Source organism: Chionomys nivalis, chromosome 14, assembly GCF_950005125.1.
Source record: "Chionomys nivalis chromosome 14, mChiNiv1.1, whole genome shotgun sequence".
NCBI classification, from domain to species: Eukaryota; Metazoa; Chordata; class Mammalia; order Rodentia; family Cricetidae; genus Chionomys; species Chionomys nivalis.
This window is the reverse complement of record NC_080099.1, coordinates 15,992,382-16,014,620: the sequence shown is the minus strand read 5'-3', so window position 1 is coordinate 16,014,620 and position 22,239 is coordinate 15,992,382.

The following is a 22,239-nucleotide window of genomic DNA, read 5'->3' as shown; positions in this document are numbered from 1 at the left end:
TTCTGGAGCAGCTCCATTGGTGGGGCAAGCCAATCATCCGGGAAGAGTGACATCAGGACAAACGTCCAGTCACCATCCTCAGCATCTTCTGCTTTGTTCTATTATCCCATTGTATGGCTCAGATTAAGATTTTGACTCCATATTTAAGTACTGTCGCAGCCCTGATCTCTCCCTTCCAATCTATAACTTCCACCCATCCGTTGTCACGCATGTATCATCACTTCTCAGTCCCATCCGATGACTAATTTCTTCCTCTTGCATTGGAAAATTGAAAACCACCAAAAGAAAACTTTGAAAGCTGCTACCGATGAAAAGTCTATGAAGCCCATCAATCTTGTCTATTTCCCATAGCTGGGAGGATATCTATATGTTTTTCCTTGGGTTTACCCTCTTGTTTAGCTTCTTTAGGATCACAAATTATAGACTCAGTGGCCCCTATCTATGGCTAGAAACCAATTATGAGTGAGTACATCCCATGATCTTCTTTTTGGGTCTGGGTTACCTCACTCAGGATCGTATTTTCTATTTCCATCCATTTGCATGCAAAATTCGAGAAGTCATTGTTTTTTACCGCAGAGTAGTACTCTAATGTGTATATATTCCACACTTTCTTCATCCATTCTTTTATTGAAGGGCATCTAGGTTGCTTCCAGGTTCTGGCTATTACAAATAATGCTGCTATGAACATAGTTGGACAAATGCTTTTGTCATATGCTAGGGCATCTCTTGGGTATATTCCCAAGAGTGCTATTGCTGGGTCCAGGGGCAAAAAATGGGAATCTTGGGGGGTGGGGTGGGATGGGGATGAGGGGAGATGGGGAGAGAAAAGTGTGAAGGAGAGGATGAGGGGAACTGGGGGAATCGGGGTGATTGGGGGTAAAGGAAGGTTGGATGGGGGAGCAGGGAAACTCATACCTTAGTTAAGGGAGCCACCTAAGGGTTGGCAAGAGACTTGAACCTGGAATGGCTACCAGAAGCCCAGGGCAATGTCCCCAGTTAGTTCATTGGGGCACCTGAGGATAGGGAACCTGAAATGAACCTATCCTATAATCATACTGATGAATATCTTGCATATCGCCATAGAACCTTCATCTAGCGATGGATGGAGATAGAGCCAGAGACCCACACTGGAGCACCGGACTGAGCTCCCAAGGTTATAATGAGGAGCAGAAGGAGAGAGAACATGAACAAGGAAGTCAGGACCATGAGGGGTGCACCCAACCACTGAGACAGGGGGGCCGATCTATTGGGAGCTCACCAAGGCCAGCTGGACTGCTACTGAAAAAAACATGGGATAAAACCAGACTCTCTTAATGTGGTGGACAATGAGAGCTGACGAGAGGCCAAGGAGAATGGCACAGGAACTTTCATCTGGCGATGGATCGAGAGAGAGACAGAGACCCAATTTGGATCAACCGTCTGAGCTCTTAAGGTCCAAATGAGGAGCAGAAGGAGGGAGAACATGAGCAAGGAAATCAGGACCACGAGGGGTGCACCCACCCACTGTGACAGTGGAACTGATCTATTGGGAGCTCTCCAAGGCCAGCTGGACTGGGACTGAATAAGCATGGGTTGAAACTGGACTCTCTGAACAAGGCGGACAATGAAGGCTGATGAGAAGCCAAGGACAATGGCACTAGGTTTCGATCCTAATACATGAACTGGCTTTGTGGGAGCGTAGCCTGTTTGGATGCTCACCTTCCTGGACCTAGATAGAAGTGGGAGGATCTTGGTCTTCATGTAGAGCAGGGAATTTGGACTGCTCTTCAGTATCGAGAGGGAGGGGAAGTGGACTAGGGGGAAGAGAAGTGGAGTGGGGATAGGGGGAGGGGAGCGGGGGGAGGGGGCAATATGTGGGAGGAGGGGGAGGGAAATGGGAAACGGGGAGCAGTTGGAAATTTTAAGTAAAAAAGAATAAAAAAAAATCAAAAAAAAAAGTCTATGAAGCTCCAACTTCCCATTCTTCTTGACTGCTGCCAGGGGAGCATTTCTGCTTCTGAGAGTGGTTACCTATTCTTTCTCTCCCTCTCTCTCTGTCTCTCTCTGTCTGTCTCTCTCTTTCTCTCTCTCTCTCTCTCTCTCTGTCTCCCTCTCTCTCTTTACATCAATTTTCTGTTTTATTCTCTATCTTCCTCATAGATTGAATAGTTACCCCCTTTCCTCACTTCCTAGTGTCCCAATAGGTTCCATTTTACACATATACAAACAAATACCCTTTGATACCAAAAACTTCCTAGCTGTTTTCTCTGTCTCAAAAAGTCTCCAGTATTTGTCGACATGCAGTGTCTGCATTGCACTTTCTTCAACCCAATGCAATGTGGCATCAGTTCCCATCATGCCGCTGGAAATGTCATCAATGACATTCACAAACTAAGATCTAACTGATGTGTTTAAGTCCTCTTCTAATTTAAGCTCTTGGCAACAACTGCCAATGGGGACCATTGCTTCTTTTTTTGGACCCATCTCTTTCATTTGCTTCTGTGATATTCCAGTCTCTTTGATTTCTTCCTAATTCCCCAGAATCTTCTCAATTTCTTTTGAAGCCTCATTATTTATGCTCAGCCCTGATTGTTAATGCTCTTCTTCAGTGCTGCTCTGGAGTCAGCAACCTTCTTTACATATGGGTTTTCGGTTTCTATCACAATTGCTGCAATCTGCCACTGATGTGGAAGTAGTCACTCTGTGTGTAGTATAACGAAGGACACTATATTTCACCGAAACTTTATTTCCAATCAAGTGGGGAGTAATAAAGGGCCAATCTTGCATCCTTCAATCTGTTCCATCATTTCAATGATTTACCACCATAACTTAATGACTTTCAAGGGAATCTCCAATCCAGGCCTATCCTGCAATCTTCAAATCAATACACTCCTTTGATGTTTCAAATATGCCTTCAATTCATACTAATAATATATCTCCAGTGAAACCTGACCAACTTCTTTGTCCCATAAATGCTTCGCAACCCAGTCATTGTGATGTGGGATTCCCTTATGTATGCTATGAATATGTTTTATTACTATTGGTTAATAAAGAAGCTGCTTTGGCCTATGGCAGGACAGCATATTGCAAAACAGGCAATTCAAGCAGAGATAGAGGAGAAAAGAAGACAGAGTCAGGGAGACGCCATGTATCAGCCGAAGGAGACAGATGCTAGAATCGTAAGAGTAAGCCACAGCCTTGCGGTAATACACAGATTAATAGAAATGGGTTAATTTAAGATATAAGAACTGTTTAAGAATATGCTTGTGTCATTGACCAAAAAGAATTACAGCCAGATATAAAGAAGTGAATCAAAAAATAGACTATATAGGTATATTAATACATAGAAAGATATATACATAGATATATAGATATAACTCAGAATATATATCCTGTAATCATTAAATATATGAGATATTATCATATCATTATTTTATATTCATGTATATTATAATAAAATCTCATTTAATAACACAGAAAAAATCTGGCTACTAATTTGACTTTCTTCTTTGATTTATTGCTTTAGTGGAGAAAATATTCCTTCAGATCGTTTATATTGCTCATTTCAAACTACATTTCTACATTTGTTTATGCTATAAAAGCAACTATAAAAACTGAACAAGGATATTGTTCTCATATATAAAAACCTTGAGATATTACCACATAAGCCAAAGATACTTGATTTATTGTGCCTGTAGAGTATTAATATTAATTTCTGCTTTTCAAATCATGATAATTGTTGTGTACTGAATAGCCTAGAAACACCTTAAATGTATTAATTACATACCAAAACTAGACATAATTTAAAAATGCTTTTTCAAGTAGCTAAGTATGCATGATTATAACTGAATAATATTTAGTTTCCAATTAAATAATAATCCAGGAAAATATTGATGTTTAGGTTCATATGTGCCTTAGAAAACTCAATGTTTTGCCACCATGAATAACCCAAATAAGCAATTTCTGATTCTTAAACAATAATTTGAGTTAAGACAGTGTCCCTCAACACTCATAATTATACTCTTTGGGGAGAAATGGCATAAGTATTATTTCTTTGATGTCACAGGAAAACCATAGTTTTTTCATAGAACTAGAGGTCAGTCTCCAGGGCCCTGATACCAAAATGGAACAGCACTCACCAACAATTTCCAGATGTTTTTTCCCATACTTCTGCTCTGTGCTTGAGATGCCAACATGACATTTCAAGACTGCTCTCCCTTTTGATTTGTGCCCGAGAGAGCTTTGGTCCTGAGTCATATTTTACTTGACAGATGGCAATTAACTAGGATGCAGCAAACAAGTGATAAATGGGGCACTAAATATCACTTCTCACAGAAGACCTGACCCACCTTCAGTCAGAAGTCGTCATTAAGGACCTTCAGAAACTAGGAAGCCACCCTGCCTGAAACTGCAGCTTCTCCCCGAGCAATCGCAGAAGTTACCTAATACTTTCTTACTTATCCTTTTATTATCATTCTTAAGATTCCATTCCTCCAGATCAAAGACCAGTGATAGAATTCTAAAACCAATAAGATTCCAGCTGGTCCCGCTTCTACTGAATCCATGGCAGGTTTGACTCCAACTGCCCCCAGTGCCCTGATCTTCCCAATTCTCCACACCAGCACAGAGCAAAAGAAAAACGTCCTGGGGACATGTTCTAGATCAAGAGTAACACTGCAGAATAAGCCAGAAACTACTCATGCATTTGCTGGGTTTCTTTTCTATTATGGAATAATATATGAACATAATGTTTTGAGGATTTGGTGGACTTCTCATAATTTAACACTATAGTTGAAGGAATTGAAGTAAGCATTACTTCCAAACCTCTTCTCTTATCTCAGAGGAAACTTTTTTGTTAATTCTTTGTACAAATGTCTACTTTTATTCGGTGTAATTGTTAAGAACTGAGAAATAAAAGGCTACTTAATAAAATCAAGTATGTCTTAAGTGACCTACCTAAAACGCACACACATGAAAGTTTTTTTTGCAAGAATGAGAATAAAATATTTTAAAGTTTTCAAACAATTTTATGTTAAGCAATCAAAACTAATGCCATTCAAAAGAAGCAGCCAAGGCAAATTAGGTCTGTTTTTTTGCACAAAATGATAATGTCCTTATTATTAATTATCTAGGCGTCCATCAAATTTGTCAGGTCAGAATTACCTCCTGACAAGCTGAAATTAAAAGATTGAACTGCTGGTGATAGCAAATGGAACTCTCAGGTGTCGCTGTGGGAATGAGAAATGACATCTACCTCAGAAAGTTATTTGACAGCTCTGTTGATGCTATATATATATATATATATTCTGCTCTTTATCAGCTTTGCTCATATTCCCAAGAGATTGAGAGTACATGTTAAAAAAGGTATTCACAAGAACATCTATGTGGCCTTGTCTTCTAGAAAACTAGAAAAGATCCAAAAGCTCATCCATCATATATGAGGAGGTTTTGATATGCCCACATACTAGGATGCAACATATAATCAAATAAGACACAGGCATATTGAATATTAAAATGAGTTATTGTTACAGACAGTAACATTTTGCATGGCCACTCACACTCTGATTCTATACAAAAGGAATCAGATATATGTATGATCACAATATGAAGTTGTGGTTGAGTAAAAGTAATCCAACACTAACAGAGGTCATAAGGAATGTGGTTGGAGGAGTTGATATAATGAACACCACAGAGGATCTTTGAAGTACTGGAACTGCCCTCTATTATAATGTGTGACATGCACATGCATTTGAATGTGACAGATTGATGAATTTTATGTACACTATTCATCAAAAAAAATAGAAAAGAAGAAAGTAAAGCTAACCAGCACCACTGGAAATTAATTTGAAATGAGGAACCTGAAAGTTAGGAAGCACCACCCACCTACTGTGAAATCCTATACCGGTGTCTCCTGTCTTTCAGTTTTGCTTGCTCTCACAAAGTCAAGCACATGAAAGATGTAAGAAGACATACTCGTAGATATCAAATGTAAGCCCTTTGAAGAACTAAAGTAAGACAGAATTCTCAACCATAAAAAAAAAAATATGTTATTGATGGAGGTTTCTACTCCCAGCCCAGCAATGAATCTGAGATGGGTAGTCATACAAACAAAGAATTATGACACAATCTGAAATCTCTGTGTGCCATGGGGACTGTTAGTATGCAGTGTTCCTCCAGGGTCTCTGCTTCAGTTCCTGCCTCCAGGTTCCCTGCTTTGAGTTCCTACCCTGGCTTTCTTTGATGATAGACTGTGATGGGGAAGTGTAAGCAAAATAAATCCTTTCCTTCCCAGGTTGCTTTTGGTCATGAAGTTTTATCATAGTAATAGAAACCCTAAGACACTCTATAAAGACAAATGCCTCTAAAAATAGGAAGGGTTCTACTAGGGAATATTTGATAATCAATATGGTTATTTTTAATTTTTCATGTTCAGTTTTATCATGTAACAGCATTTTAATATTTAGTAGCTGTAAAGGTAATATTACAGTAGAAAATATATACTCAAAAAACACTAAATTGCTGGCTCACATCATCTGATGATCATGGGTAGCCAAGAGAGTACCTGTACATGGAAGAACTATTGGCTACATTCAGGAGAGTTACAAGTTCATCCTTACAATCAAGGAGCACACCAACCTGGCCCAGTGGCTTCTCTATGATGTGATGGACCACTGGGCATGTGATGAGAAGACTGTAGTGATTACCCTCCTTCCCACACACAAGAAGAAATGCACCCTCAGATTCAACCAGTTGATTTCTTTTCCATAACCAGCAACCCTTATAGACCACTACAACCCCATTTACTTTTGCATCTCTATGTTTAAAAGATCGAAATATTGGATGGGAGAAAAAGCAAGGACAGACATTTGGTACACCAAATAATCTGTGGTGGAGATCAAGCAAACAGTAACAAACACCAATATTTTACTGAAGCTCCTAAAAATTTAATAAGGTGGCATAGTAAATAACGGCTTTCTCAATCACAAACACTTCTACAATGGAGTCAGAACACTGGTCATAGGTTTCATAGAGGAAAACTCAGTAGTTTACTTGGGAAGAAACGGAATGCTTAATCAAAGATAATGGGTAAAGCTAAATAAATGTGTCTGAGTGTAAGTTCTTTTAAAAGATTAACTGTTATTATTTATGTGTTCAGGTGGTTTGTGTGCATGCACTGCCAAGAAAACCAGAAAATAACACTAGAATTTCTGGACTCTAGTAAGCTAAAATGTGAATGTCAAATTGTATTACCTTATTAACAGTTAGATTAATAAATTTTAGAAATCATTTCAAGCTATCCATGCATATTATACTATGTAAAAAAGTATAAGGTTTGTGATCAACTATATTGAAAAATTGACTTTTTGCTTGGTAGTGATGGTTCACATTTTAATTCCAGCATTTGGGAGTCAGAGGAAGGCAGAATTCTGAGTTCTAGGAAGGCCTGGCTATAAAGCCCTGCACCTTTCAGGGCAGTCAGAGCTACACAGAGAAACCCTGTCTCAAAAACCAAAACAAACAACAACCCCCCCCCCAAAAAAAAGTTGATTTTTCTCATCAATAATTATTTTTTCTGAAGTTTGAAGAAAAAAAGTTTTTCTGCAAATATAACCCCAAAAGAAAACTATAAAGATGTACAAGCAAGTACACACAGGTTATATTTCAAGGGTTCAATAGTCACCGTATAATTTCCTTTTTTTTGTCTCCACTTTGGAAAATAGGCTACAATATACCTAGGTTCAATATCTACTCTCAGTTTGTCCTTTAGACTTGAATTCTTTTCAATTAAGTCAGTTGTTGAGGTTACCAGCTTATTACACCTGATGCAACAGCACAGGAATGAATTAAGTACTAAGCAATCATCCTTCCATATGGGGGCCACCTAGTGAAGGAACTCAGGAACAATCAGTACTAGAAGTAAGAATAGCAACCATTCCTATGGGGGCCGTTAAGAATTCCCTATCAACCCTCCAGGAAAAAAATCAAGAAATTATGTCACATTACATTTTCTTGAATTTGAAAAGCATTGCTCCTATCCCCTTCCCTCTGCCTTTGAGGCTATCTCCATGATAATGTTCTAGAGAGGATGCTTTCGTTGCTTTCTTCCGAATTCATCATGGCTGCATTCCTAAAGAAACTTGGAAAATAATTATTAGAGGGCTGTGAGTGAATGAGTTTGTTACAGAGTAAACCTGGGGTGTTTGGGGGATAAAGGGAGCAGAGACAGGAGAGATGGAATGGGCCAGGGAGAGGAAGAAGGCATAGAGTTCATTCAGGGTGACGGTGATTCGTCCCATTGGCAGAACTACTGCGCCAAAATAAGCTAGCAAAGTATGCGGGACCTATAGTGCATCAAAGGAATGGAAAGGGAGAAAATAGAGGACCAATGTGAAGAACTGTATCTGGCCCCAGGTGAAAGAGATGAAGGTCTCCTTAGCCAGTTTCTCCACAGCATCTAAAAGATCTTTGTATCATGAACAAATGGAGCTCTTGTATGGTAGGAGTTATTCATTGGGAGACCTTATGTGGAACATTTTGTTTTGGTATAGAAAGAGGTTCAGTAAGTAAAACATTTAAAATACAGGGTGAAAATGTAAGTATATGGATAATAAGGAGAAAAAGAATGGTCCAGGGGAGGAGCCAGACTGGGAGGGAATTAGAGGAAACTTTGCTTAGTTCCTGTCTCTAGGCCCCATTTCAAACCAGGGAGGGTTTGATGGCCTGGAAACAGCACCATTCATGGATGCGAATAATAATCCCATCCTTAGCAGCAGGCATGTCTAGTCCTTTTTAATTGTGTGGTACTGCAGCCATCAAGGAATTGAGTTGATCCTGTGGGATGTTAAGTTCATCTGAGCTGTTAATTGATGTTAATTGATTCAAAGAAGGCTGTTTCAGTTTTGAGTTCCCCCAAAAAATGTCCAGAGTGACAAGAGATGAGTTGGATGCCTCATGAACCATTAGTCCCATTTTCAGAGGTCACCCAAATTGCTTTTAGTGATTAAGTGGTGTCAATCTTTCAGTAACCACTTCATGGTTGGCATTTGGTTGATGAGGAAGGACCTGCGATTAGAGGGCCTCAGAAAAGGGTACAGTCAAGAAGGCATGACAAAACTTAACAGCTATCAAGGATCTAGAGCATACATCATAAAAACATAAGGAGGTAATAACTGTACAACTTTATGGGAAGCATTAAGAGACAAAGTTACCAAACGAAATCTTACATCAAGATTAACATGAATGAATAAAACAGAAGGTTAAATATAAAGCTAGCATAAGGTTAAATGCAATTGCACAGTTGGCTGGACCATGTACAAGGGGTCTATAGAAGGATAACTGTGATTATCTGTTTGTTTACATATGACTCCTGTATAAGGAACAAGTGCCTGGTAACTTCGTAAACAGAGTCACTTAAAGTCAGCATCCAAAGAATGACTCTGAGCAAAACGAGTCTCACTTCAAAGCATGATGAACTTTGTTTATCTGTTTCAAATATTAAGAAAAGTAAGCAAAAACAGTATCTCAAGTAAAACACAATTTTTGGTGAGAAACCGTGTGGCAAGGTAAAATGTTAAAGCCTGAGACTATCCCCTTAAATCACCATATCTAGTATTTGAAAACATATTTTTGCTAGCCTCAAATCATTACGCCTACGTGCCAAGATTATACAAAAGAAATTTTATATTATCAGGCTACATGAAAAGACAATTTAACTCTAAGTCGCATTCCCCCAAAGAAATGACTTTTGATTTCCACTTCAGAAGGTATACTCCCAGAGACAGTGTCTACTCTATCAATAGTAAATGATTTGTCGGCAATGTTTTTTTTTTAAATGAACCATATTAACAAAACCTTTTAAAAATTCTCTACATCATTTTAGTTCCATACACTTAACCAACAGGTGAAAAAATAAAAGCAGTCAGTTTGTCATATCTAAAATAAATAACTGTCAAACATAAACTGAATTAACAATGAAGCTAAGGTCAACTTTGTACTCCTTCTGTAGATGGACAAATCACGAGGTCACCACAAGCTGACAGCAGTGAGCATGCTTGTTAATAATGCTGTATTTTTTAAAAAGTAGCTTGGTTGTTTAGAGGTAGAGATTAGAAAGCAAGATAGCCAAATTAAATGAGCCTTAACAAATGCTAGCTTTGGGAGTTTCTTCTAGAATATTCACAGCCATCTCTCAGTTCCTGGAGAACTACAATATCTTTTCCACCCAGGTACTTTACTTCACTGCCAAAGCCCTTACTCTCCTTGTAGACTTCCAAATAAGAGTGCAGACGCTGACCCTGGAGCTCTCTAGCTGGGTAGATATTAGATTATAGTCTCAAATTATCACAGGGGAGTCCCCTTTAAAGAGAATCACCTTCAACTAAGGCATCTCCTGCTGCAGAGCCTAAGTACTTGATATATCATTAATAGAGTCATGTGTAGACTCTACAGGACAACACCACTTGTCAAAGACACGACTTATTCTAAAATTCTAAATAATTTTCCATAGTAGTGATGGTTGTTGTTCTAATGGGTGCTTGCTGTGGGACAATGGTCTGTACACTGTCAATTGTATTTTAATAAAATATTGATTGGGCAGTAGCCAGGCATGAAGTAGAGGGGGGGCAACAAGAATTCTGGGAAGAGGAAGTTTAAGTCTGCATTCTTGACCCAGATTCAGAGGAAACAAGATGTGACTGCCTTCACCCAATAAGGTCCCGAGCCATGTGGTTAACATAGCCAAAAATAATAGGCTAATATAAGTTATAAGAGTTCATAAAAAGCCTGAGTTAATGGGCCAATCAGTTTTATAATTAATGTAGACCCCTGTGTGTTCCTTTGGGACTGAACGATTAAAGGACCCGGTGGGACAGAAACCTTGGTCAACAGGTGCTGCTGTTCTGATAGAAGGTGGAGCTGAAGTTGATGTTGTGAGCATGGTAGCTGTAGGTTTAGAACTCATAGGAAATTTTGCAGTAGTAGATGAAGCTGTCCCATGTGGGGACGTTTGGACAGTAATGAGAGCATTACTATTTTCCCTGTTATATACTAAGAACACTCACTATATTGCTGTTGTTATCACAATCGCTTCAATTACTGTTTTTATTATAAAGGCTAAGAGACAGAGTAGGAAGGATTTCCACAGAGAACCATCACTGAAGAGATTCCATGCCACCTGGAAAAGATTATATTATTACTAAAGATGAAGGCAATATCCAAGAAAAGCTAATGCCATTGATCATCTTTTGTATATTAGATTTCCTCTAGTTATTTTATAGTTCTAGATATTACTTTTAAGATTTTTATCCATTCTCTGGTGGTTTTGTAAATTCTGTAAGATAAAAGTTTAATTTATTCTTTCATGCACAGTATACCTAGGTTTCTTAGTAATATTTATCAAAGATACTATTTTTCCAGTTGTGAATATTTGACATCTTGTGACTATTGACCCTAGTAGGAGGATCTGATATTTGATTTGGGGATCTTTTCAGCCAGTGGGGTGTATGTGTGTCAATGTATGTGCCTATGTGAGTGCCTATGTGAGTGTGTATGTGTGTGTGTGAGTATGTGTTTTAGACACGTCTTAGGGTTTCATCTAAACCTTCTCTAAGATATACCCCTGCCCTCCTTTCCCTCGTCTGCTCATTTTCCCTCTCCACCACTCTTATCTTCATTTGGGAAACTAATTAACCTAACTTGGTTTATAATTCCACAGACAACATAGATAGTCAATGCAGTGAAGAAATCTCTGTGAATTGATCCACATTCTGTGATTATACATCACTCATAATGAATCAACTGTCCTTCCCTTCTTGAGGGCTCACATTGTTTTATTAACAGGGTGGTTCTTTCAAATTTTCCAAGCTATGGTCTAAAGCAGAGGGTTTTGCTTGTTTGTTTGTTTGTTTGTTTTTTGTAAAAATGTCTTAAGCTGGATTTTAAATGACAAGAGTTAAATCATTTTTAATCTCTGAAATAAAGAATCATCCTTGATTAGTTTCCAAACATGGATCTAGGGAATTCCAAATAACATGGATGCACACAACTTTTTAAGAAGCATAGGTCTTGCCTAATTTGAATGTGTCTAAAATTACCCTATTAATAACTAATACACAGATACTTGTAAGCGAAACAACAAAGCAAAAGTACTTGGTTCAAAAGTAATTTGTCTTCGGAAGCAGTGATTTGCTGACCAGATATTGATGAGATTTCACAGACCAGAATCACCCAATAGTAGAATCTCAAGGTGTCTGAATGACCTTACCCCAGATAGAGCATTTTCTAGTCAAGAAAATGTATAGCTGAAGAGATGAAGAGATAAAATCAGTTGTGGGGCAGAACCATCCTAATAGCTCACTGCAAAGAATGTTAACTCATAGTGGCATTTTACCGAGATGGATAGCCTACTAGGAAATCATGCAAACAAACTGAGTGATGGATTTCAAATATCTGGCATTAGAAATGAACCTTTACTGAGCCTATAATGCACCTGGTGCCAACTCAGAATGAGTCAGACACTGATAACCAGGAAGTCTGGCTCTTGGTCCAAATGCCAATTGACAGGTGAAAAATATGCAATAATTGGGAGGGTGATTGTGGAGTATTTTAATGTCTTTAGGGGAAATGTATTTCTGGAAGAAAAAACTCTAATTTTTCTAAATTTAAAATTGATGGAGTTGCTTATTCACTCAATAAGCACTGATTCTCTTCTATCTTCAGTAGGGATGTAAGAGCTGGGAGATGTGTGTGCAGCTGCATTGTTCAGTGCGGTAGAAGAGTCAGCATCCGTGCCCTCCCAGAGAGTATTCCTTAATTTTTTTTACACTTTAGTGTTCTTTTCAGTAAAAATTTTAGATTAAAGATTTTTGTTTTCAAGACAGAGTTTCTCTGTATAACAGTCCTAGCTGTCCTGGAACTAGCTCTCATAGACCAGGCTGGCCTCGAACCCATAGAGATCTGCCTGCCAAATGCTGGGATTAAAGGTGTGTGCCACTTCTTCAAATTCATGGTCTCGTTTTCATTAGTTGCATGTATATTTTCAGAGCTGACCATATGGCTATGGACAACCAATTGTGCTCTTTCCTGGGTTCTAGTATTTTTACTCAGCTGCCTATAGTTCTTTGTGTAGGGTTGAGGTCTCTTGGGTTTTTCCCCATCCAGTTTGTTGGTGTGATCCTTGTTCAGGTCACATTTGGGCAGTCGTGTTAGCGGGACATTATGGATGTAGCTTCTGATGTTACTAGGAGACAAAATCTCACAGCAAACACCCTGATTCTCTGACCCTCACAGTCTTTCTGGCTCCTCTTCTGCAACATTCCCTGAGTCATCAAAGTAGGAATGTTTTATAGAGTTATCCCCTGGGACTGGGATCCTAATTCTAAATACTGATGAATTTAAATTTTTCTTTAATCCAGTATATCCTCATAGAGATTAAACAAACACTTTGTAATAGTTCACTGACAGATAGCCATAAGTGGATGAAGCTTAGGCGATGTCTTCTTTATTTCTATAGCATGTGGCATTGAGAACCAGGCCTATTCAAGGCTTTCTCAGAGGCGCTGACGAGAATACAAAAGGAATTTGGCAAGGCTAATCCAAGGCTACAGTCAGGGTATCAAAGAATTTAAGATTTTGATTCCTGGAAACTTGAGTTTTCCCCGGAAGAGACTGGAGCTATTATTCCCAAGATCACTGGATGCTCAGTCGGTAATGCTCTTGAGATACTCTGTGTTCCCTTTATGAAAATGATTCATGATCCTCTTGCTTAGTTCATGCCATTGTATGATGGTTTCTGCTGACTGTCCCATTTCTCCCCAGAACTGTGTATAGGATGCTGTACTTCTTAATAAGTTTGCTTGCTATAAGACTTCTCAATTCCAAACCTATCTATCTCCTCATCTTCTAAGCTCCTGGTCCTCTCTCTCTCAGGACCCTGTCACTGAAGAACATCTTACTAGTCCAGGTCGCTATGGCATGTTTATCATCCTCTGAGTAGCAAAATATTGTCAAGGTGCAGAATTCACTGCCTTTAATCAATTAACATTTACAAGAGTCACAACAGAATTGAAAAATAAAGTACCATGTGCATAACTGTTTAATATAGAATTAAATCTTTATTTTCCAAAATATTTGTATTTGCTGCCTTACAGAACAGCAACTGGTATGCAATGCGCCTTCATTATCACAGTGTGGCTAGAAACTGCAGGCATCTCTCATTAGTATGCCACATATATCCAAGGAAGCTTTTGATATCTGCAGAATTTTAAACTTTGAAAGTCTGTATTAATTGAGAATGGCTGGCACTCTTTTAACAACTAATAATTTTTTGAGACAAAAGAATTCATAGTCTGTCAGTACATGCCATCTGTCTTTCTAAAAGGAACCATACTGTACTCTCAAAGATTGTAACCCAACTGATTTGTGGGTCATGTTGCCCATATTCCGTGGTTGAAATTTCACCATGTTCTGATACTAATTAAGACATCTTTGTACCTCTCCTTTGGTCTTCTTAAATGATGAAAGCCAAGATGACAGCTCCAAGTCTCTCATCTTTAACAATTTTTCAGACCTGAGTTTTGAGCTCATCCTGTTGTGTTGAGAGATGAACTAGTAACCAAGCAAATAGATATCAGAAATCAGAGACTTCAGTACAGTAGTTACACTGGGTCGTTTCCATTCATTCAAACTGGAAAAGGTGCTGGCTCAAAGGGTGTCGTAATTTGTAAACATCGAATCAAAATCTAAACAATCCCACATTATATGAGAAAAGTTGATAAGGTAGAAGACTGAAAAACCTAACTGAACTCAATAAGAACAAAAACGGGGCTTAACCCTACTTTTCTCGGCATAAGGAGAAGGGTAACTGTGCACATGTAGGTGGCATGCAGAGAGACAGAAGTTGCATTCCTTGCTGGGGCACACACTGGGTCACACAAAGGTGCTGCTTCACACCAGAGGCTCCGACTCAGCCAGGACTTGTCATTGTCTTATTGCCATCTCTGTGGGGAGATGCCTACTTCAATACATACCACATCAAGCATGTATAATCCTCCTAAATCCTTCCTGAATTATCATTTCCCCATTTTCCTCATTTAAACAAATACCATAGTACTTAAAAATGTTTGATCACTCCCAAGTTGGTGCCCCCCCCCATTTGTTCCCCAAGAAATGAAGTAAAATTCCTACTCTGGTCACAGTGCACCATTAAATGCTTAGAAATTTTAGAGGCAGATGAGAGAAATGAAAATTATAAAAAAAAAAAATCAGCAACCATGCATGCAAGCATCAAAAGCAGAATATAAGAGATGGAAGAGAGAATCTCAAGTGCTAAAGATACAATAGAGGAAATAGACTCAAAGAAAACATTAAATCTAAAAAAAAAAAAAAGCTTAACACAAAATATCCAGGGAATGTGGGATACCATGAAAATACCAAACCAAAGAATAATAGGTATAAAAGAAGACATCCAGCTCAAAGCTAAATTTCCCTCGACAAAAGAATGGCTAAGGAAAATGTGGTACATTTACACAATGAAGTACTACACACCAAAAAAAAAATGACATCTTGAATTTTGCAGGCAAATGGATGGAGCTACAAAACATATTGAATGAAGTAACCCTGGCCCAGAAAGACAAATATCATACGTATTCACTCGTAAGTACCTTTTAGACATAAATCAAAGAAAACCAGTCTACAATTCACAATCCCAGAGAACATAGACAACAATGAGGACGCTAAGAGAAACATGCATGGATCTAATCTACATGGGAAGTAGAAAAGGACAAGATTTCCTGACTAAGTTGGGAGCATGGGGACTGTGGGAGAGGGCTGAAGGGGAGGGGGGGAAGCAGGAAGGGGAGCAGAGAATAATGTAGAGCTCAATTTGAAGAATTCTCAAAAATATTAAACTAGAATGCCTGATGACCCAGGCAAGCCCCTCTGAACATACACCACACATAACGAGCACAGATTAACCACAGAGACACCTGAATACACGGGTGTTCAAAGATAAAGGAAATGTGGCGCATAGACACAATGGACGTTTATTTAAATGTTAAGAAAGACCAAATGGATCAAAGTGGTGACCAGGTTACGCCAAATAATCCAGCCTAAAAAAAATAAGCATCATATTTTCTTTCATATATCTAATTTAGGAGATAAAAGAAAATGGCACAAAAATAAGTGTTAAAGGTGTAATGTGAGGAAAACAGGAGGCAGAAGACAGACAGGTAAGGGTGAGAGGGAGCAGGCATAATCAAAGTACATTGTGTTCCTGTATACAAACAGAGTGAAACTCTAATCTGCATAGTTAATATATGCTAATAAATAGTTGAATCAGCAAGACCGTTCCCAAGCTCCAAAATCACACACATTTACAAAGCGTTTTATTATATCTCTCTCTCCTCCCTTCCTTTCTGCCCCCAGTGTGTGTGTGTTGTGCGTATGTATGCTTCTGTGTATATGTGTGTGTGTGTTTCTGTGTAAAGGCATGTGCCATCATGCATGCCTGTAGTGGTTATCAGGTGTAGCAGCAAATATTTTTCTTTACTGAGGCATCTGCTTGGCCCCAAAGCACTGACATTTTTTCTGGGGCTTTTAATCTAGCTAAGTTACCAGATGATGTAAGACATCTTTCCTGGCCTTTGCCCTAACAGTCCCCCAATATGTCGATACAATATAGAAATCTATCTTAAATCTTTTTTCAAGTGTTAGATCTTTCCTGATGATTCTCCCACATAGCCAGGGTACAGGGTCTCTGATGTGGGGGTTCCCGGGTGTTCATCTCATTGTTCTCTGGTTAGTCATGTCTTTAAGGTCTCTTGTCAATAGTTGTTTGTTTTTTATGTTTTATCTTCAGGAAATTTTGTATTCTCTATGTGTAGCGTCCGTGCTACTGCGGTCCTGTAGCTCCTGTACAACGTGTACTACGATACCATGCTTGCAATGCAGCACCTGCGCTACAATACCATGCTTGCAATGCAGCACCTGCGCTACAATACCATGCTTGCAATGCAGCACCTGCGCTACGATACCATGCTTGCAATGCAGCACCTGCGCTACGATACCATGCTTGCAATGCAGCACCTGCGCTACGATACCATGCTTGCAATGCAGCACCTGCGCTACGATACCATGCTTGCAATGCAGCACCTGCGCTACGAGCCGTTTGCTAGCTGGGCAAGGGTCTGGAGATTTAAATGCACAGACAGAGTCAAACAGAGACATGGGCCATCCTTGAATCGAAGCAAGAATGCCCCCTTTATTGTGTTCCAGGGCAGCTTATATAGGGATCCTTAACTGATAGCCATGCCCACCAGAAACCACTGCCCTGCCATTAGGAACTCCTGAGGGTCTCGTGCTCAGAGCAGCTGCAAACACAGGAAAATAAGTTGTTTTGCTCAGAGCAGCTGCAAGGGTAACAAGTGGCTTACAGGAAATTCAGGGTCTGGGGTCTACAGCCCCCAACACCTATGCCTTTGCATGACTTAAAGCAAGTTAAAATGATCAAATACAGAGGTGTCAGCAAGATGGCTCACTGAATAAATGTGCCTGCCATTTAAACCTAGTGCCTTGAATTCAATTCCTAGAACCCATGAAGGGAGGAGAGAATCGTCTCCCAAAAATTGCCCTCTGGCATCCACAGTATGGCACATGTATGCCCACACTCACACACAAAATATACAATGGTAATAATACTGAAACAATTTTAAATATACGTGTGAAGGAGGAAAAGGATGCAGACTGAAGTATGCACCAGCACAAGCAAGGGCAGTGTTAGGGTCAGTGATCGTGGGAATGGGAATCTTGTCACTGTATGAGGCTCCAGTTCTTGCAAACCCCTCTGCAAACCCATTGTCCCTCCCCCAGGCCCTGCTCTCAGAGACCTTATTCAGTCCAGCAGCCCAGGCAGAGCCCTGCACACCTCCATCTTTAGTCTGGCTCTCTGGGTCAGGTGCCTTGCCAAGAATCTGATGCCAACCTCTAGGAGATGAGCTTGGCAACTGTGACAGTGGTGGCTGTCATCTCTGACTAGCAGCTGGCAGGAACCAGATCCTGTCCTTGGCATCGTATGTCACAGATTCCTGTACACAAGTGTCAGACCAAGAACGCTAGCCATCAGCAGGTGAGCTAGCAAGGTCTTATCTTAACCTCCTTGCCCAGCAGACAGCCTGCCTGCTGCTCTAGTTAGAAGTTCAGAGGCTCACAGCCGATCTGGCTAAGTGAACAGAGACTGGGACTCCCAGGGCAAATGTGTTAAGCTCCATAGGGACACTGGAGTAAATGATTCACTTCTGTGCCGTGCACTAATACACACAATGTACCAGGGCCGTGGCACACATCACCTCCGTGAAACTACCAGAATCCATAATCATATCTGAGACCTGGTCCCCCAAAGAGGGAATAACAAAAAACTTTTGAGATGAGCATTTGAAACATATAAAATTGACTACACTTTGAATCATAAAACTGTGTCTCATGTGGTTAAATTCTAATGTGCCTGATACAAAGGAAAACAGGGCCTCTAAGGAGTGGCTGCCTCAGGCTCACAAGCAAATGAACTTACAAAATCTGTGAGCTAAGAGGGGATCAAAGTCACACTGAAGTAGCAGGTTTTCTTTCTTAGGTACTGACCTGGAAGAAATATTAGAAAAACGTGTGCTTCGACCTTTCCACTCAGCACAAGTTCTCTTTCCTGTGTGATGCTCCAGACTCAGACAAAGCTGGATTCTGTTGCATAAGCATCTCTACAGTTGAGACTCCAGGAATCAGCACGGTCCAGATGAGAACTGTTGGACTGAATGATTTCATTGGTCCTTTTCTCTCCACTCTTCAAGAACTTGTGAAAGGCAGAGGTCAAATGCATCTCAACTGTAGCACTTCTAGAAGTTCCTCAGCATCTAGAGTTTGCTTGATCGCATTGATAAGAAGTGGAGTCTTCGTTGCTGAAAACAACAGAGATGAGAAGGGGAAGCCACACTGGGCTTCTGTGTTTTCTTTGGGTGTGACAGAATCTGGATATTTGTGACCCTAGTGTACAGCGTGGCTCACAAAGAATGCTGGATATGTGTTATTCTGATGGATCGCATCGATTCCCTAAGCATGTGAAGACATCAGTGGGCAAGTGTAGGCATGTAGCTAAACTCTTGATTTGCAGTGGCTGAGGGATGGGGCTTTGCTCTATACTGATTGTCTCAGAGCTTTTTACTGTCTTTCTCTGTACCTTACTTTCATCACTTCCAGAGTCTGCTGGCAACAAATTCTCATTTCTCTTCTCCTTCTCTTGTTCTTCTCTCTTGAGCCTAGATTGTTCCTATTTATTCTGTCTGCCCGCCAGCCCTTCCTGTCCTTTCTCCTTCCTAACTTTTGGCTTTCAGCTTGTTTTTAGACCACTCAGGTGCCCTAGGCAGGCAAGGTGAAACAGCAACACATCTTTTCATAATTAAACAAATGCAACATAAACAAATGTAACATACCTTCACACAGTTAAAGCAATAATCCACAGCATAAACAAATATAACACATCTTTACCTAGTTAAAATAATATTCCACAACATAAATACCTTAGTTAACAAAATTATAATACTTAAATGTTAAAAAATAGTTTAACAATGTGTACATTTTAAATAACAATAAATAAAAATAGAAAGTTTTCTTTATAATTTTTCCTTTTTGTTTCTTTTTATAATTAAATTTATTCTTTGTCAATTTCAGACCTGCATTTAATGCATCATGATTATTCTTACTTATTTTCTCTTATTTTCTATCCTAAACCACCTACCATCCCATAAATTCCTATACCATAGTCATTCTTCACAACCAACTTTCCCCCTGGTAGAGGTCAGTGCCCCCGAATCCATCCTCTACCCACAATGGGCATTCTAGTACAGGTAGAGTGTAGGCAAGAACAGTTGATGTGAGTTTATAGTTGAAGAAGACAACATTTGCTCAGAAGACAATATTTGTGCAAACTTTTTGTATCTACTGGCTTTCACATCCCTTGTTCTCCTTCTCTCAGTATGTTCTTTGAGCTTTAGATATGGTGGTATGAATACCTTGTTTAGGGTATGAATAATTTGTTTAGGGTTCAGCAGCCACTTATGTTCAACACCTTGAGGAGGTACGGGTCACTGCACCCACTGCCATTCACCAAAACAGAAGTTCCCTTGACCAAGACTGAGAATAGCATTTGTTTATAGATATAATTATAAATATTGGAAGCTGCTTGTTGCCATGTCAGTTTAGCAAAACTACAGTAATTAGTCCCCCCGAGGGAACCAAGACCTTCTCAGACATGGTTTTGGTTTTGATTTCATTTTAATTTTTTTAACCAGGTTGAAAGTTCCAGAGCAGATTTCAAATCCAATCAGAGGGTGGAAGGTTACCCACATAGCAGTCTTGTCAATTCCAAGCAAGGGAGCAAATTTTCCTTGGCATATTGCATGTAGCACTCAAGGTTCACACCTGGTGAAAGAAAGTACTGGAGAATTTCCCCCACCATCAGCCTGCATCACACCTTTTAGCAGTATGTTAACCAGCAGGGGAAACCTTACAGCTTGTCTTACAACCAAAGTGTGGAGGGGTTTTTAGCAATAATGTCTTACCAACAGTTTCTGAAGGATAACCACAAACAACCACAGCAGCTTATGTCATTTTTCTCATTTCTGGGGCTGTCTTGAATCAACAATTCATAGGAATATATTCTGCACCTGGCACTAAGATGTATTGATTACCCCTGACACATGTGATTGGCATTATCGATTTAGTATTCTCCATCCTAACTCTTTAAAATATATTATCAGTATGGTCCCTGCTATGTCAACCATGCGTCCATAGATGGCATGTTCAAAGTGAACTCTACTGGTTATTTCTATAAAAGACCTGAAGTTGAGAGTATCACTTGGTGGAGGGAAATCCAGGAAGAATTAGGGAAAGAAATGAAGAGTGAAAAAAGAAGATATATTGTATACATTTATGAATTCTCAAATAATTAATAAAAATATTACATTTTTTAAATTTAGGTTTAGTGAAGTTAAGGAACATCTTCTAAGGTACACAGCAAACATAATAAGAATATCAGACTAAAGCCTGAATCCATGTTCTCTGAGCCAATCATCTATTAATTGACAAATCTTCCCAAATTATTCAACGATTCCCATATTTCTCTTACCAATAATTTTGTTTACAAAAATTTAGTTTACTTGGTTATTATGTTAGTAAATGTCTTAGTTTTTCTTGTATATAGTTAGCCTTTGATGACAACTACACACAGCCTAGAATCACCTGAGAAGGAAGGCTCAAATGAGGGATTTTCCTGATCAGATTTGCCTGTGACCCATAGGTAGGGAGTTAGTTGACTGGATTGTTAATTGATGTAAGAGGGGCCAGCCTGCTGAGAGGGGTACCATTTCCAGGACATCCATAAGCCTTGAGAGTAACACAGAAGTGCCCTGCAGTGTACTTCACATTGCTAAAGAATCGACTTGACTTAAGCACCGCAGAAGAAAACTCACTTCCAATTTATCCCAGATACAAATTGGTGGTCAAAAAAATTTGCAGCCACATAGATCTAATTTAGATTCCTTAGCAGATTTTCCTGAAGCCAGTCAAACATATTTGATGTCCCCACCAAGAATTCACTCCTCTCTTTTCTGGGCTTGCCTCAGCTGGTCACCAAACTTTTGCAGCAGGTAAGTTGGTTTAATCACTCACAGCTTCCCTTCCTGTGTTCTTGCTGTGACTCTTCTTTTGCCCTCTTGAAGTCTGATTTATAATCTCACTTCCTAGTCATATAGTCTATGGCTTCCCTTTAGGGGCATGTTGATTGTAAGATCTCTGTTGGGCTTCAAAAGAAGGATGGGTTGTGAAATAAATGAACCATAGTTTAGGAAAGTCTGGCAAGGGATATAAATTGAGGAGTCACTGGCCTACATGTAGAACAATGAGCAATAAACCAACAGAATGAGTAGAGGTTCAGAAAAAAAAAAACAAGGACTCAACCCTGAAGGAAAGAAGTCAAAGAAAAAACAAGGGAGGCCACCAGCCATAAGGAAAGTTGAAAACTAAAAGAATGAATCATTTTGAAAACTTACGAAAAAAGGGAATCAATGAAAAGGGAGTGACTAATTTATATTCCAGGTAGCATTCAGCCAAAGTTAGGAAATAATGTGGAGTCAGTGGCCTCTCAGGACAGTAGCCCCTAATATCTATTATTCCAAAGTAAACAAATTATCCTGAAAGAGTAATGCAAAAACATCACTGTCG